A 1,519-nucleotide genomic window follows, 5' to 3' on the forward strand; every position below is an offset into this window, starting at 1 on the left:
CTGATGACACAGGGCAGAAGAGGGCAGCAGGGAAGAGGTGCCCAAGAGGAGAGCCAGAGTGTAGATGCAGTGAGGAGGAGGGAACCCTCAGAAGAGAAGTTGGGAATAAAGGGCTTTTTTGTTTGGTTGGTTGGTTTTTTATGGTATGTTACCATGAGCACTATGGGAGTGTTTCAGGAATCAGAAAGGTGAGAAGAGGGGGTCTATTTTTTTGTTGTTGTTGTTATTTAGTTTTTATTTCATAATTATAAACTTAACTAAACTCTGCAATCCAGCTAGGCATGGGAGGGAACAAGGAAAACATGGGACAGTTCCAAAGGGAACTGCAGTGAGAGCACAAAGATTCAAGGATACTGTGAGCAAATGGGGTGGAGGGTGCTCTCCTCAGCTACAGAAGGAACGGTCTGGGGGCGAAGATAAAACACAAGTCAAACTTATTAGAGTTGTCCACAGTCAGCAGTGGTGATCTTGCTGGTCTTGCCATTCCTGGACCCAAAGCGCTCCATGGCCTCCACAATATTCATGCCTTCTTTCACTTTGTCAAAGACCACATGCTTGCCATCCAACCACTCGGTCTTGGCAGTGCAGATGAAAAACTGGGAACCGTTTGTGTTGGGTCCAGCATTTGCCATGGACAAGATGCCAGGATCTGTATGCTTTAGGATGGAGTTCTCCTCTTCAAATTTCTCCCCATAGATGGACTTGCCACCAGTGCCGTTATGGCGTGTGAAGTCACCACCCTGACACATAAACCCTGGAATAATTCTGTGAAAGCAGGAACCCTTATAACGAAATCCTTTCTCTCCAGTGCTCAGAGCACGAAAATTTTCTGCTGTCTTTGGAAACTTGTCTGCAAACAGCTCAAAGGAGACGTGGCCCCAGGGCTCGCCGTCGACGGCAATGTCAGAGAACACAGTGGGGTTGACCATGGCTAATAGTACAGGGTTTTCCTTGGCAGCGGCGTCTGAAAAGCTAAAGAGGGGTCTATTTTTTATTGGACCTCAGGTGCAGCTCCCACTGTGGGGTTGGGTGCATCAGGGTCTCAGACCCTGACACCATTAAGAAGGCAAATGCTGTAACCACTGTGGAAGTAATAGCAGTACCTCCCTCATAGATTATTGTGAAGGATGCTGAGAAGAGCTGGTGGGGAACTTCGCAATGGATGGATCAGGCTGATAGTACCCGAACCCTTTGCTTTGTCATTAAAAGTGGAGCAGCCAGCCCGGTAGGTGCTCCTGTTGTGATGTAAAAGGAAGTATATAGAACCATCTACAAAATACTTCACCTGCCCCTAAAAACACTGAACCTGAACTATGTGGCCACTAGATATAACTAGGTGTTTACAGGAAATACAGGACACAGGAACAGGATAAATGATACTATGAGGACACAACCAAATCTGGAATAAGGAAGAGTCCCTAAGGGGGGGAAAAAAAAGGGAAGGCCAGACGCGGTGGCTCACGCCTGTAATCCCAGCACTTTGGGAGGCCGAGGCTGGCAGATCACGAGGTCAGGAATT

The 1,519-nt window shown here is 47.5% G+C and overlaps 1 pseudogene across 1 annotated transcript; it reads right to left on the reverse strand.

The window, feature by feature from the left end:
• Positions 1-310: 310 nt before the first annotated feature.
• On the reverse strand, positions 311-1,192 carry LOC108585351 (annotated as a pseudogene). Its single transcript, XR_002521416.2, has one exon. The product of XR_002521416.2 is annotated as a peptidyl-prolyl cis-trans isomerase A pseudogene (transcript).
• Between the last annotated feature and the right edge of the window lie 327 nt (positions 1,193-1,519).

This window comes from Papio anubis, chromosome 6 (assembly GCF_008728515.1).
Source record: "Papio anubis isolate 15944 chromosome 6, Panubis1.0, whole genome shotgun sequence".
NCBI classification, from domain to species: Eukaryota; Metazoa; Chordata; class Mammalia; order Primates; family Cercopithecidae; genus Papio; species Papio anubis.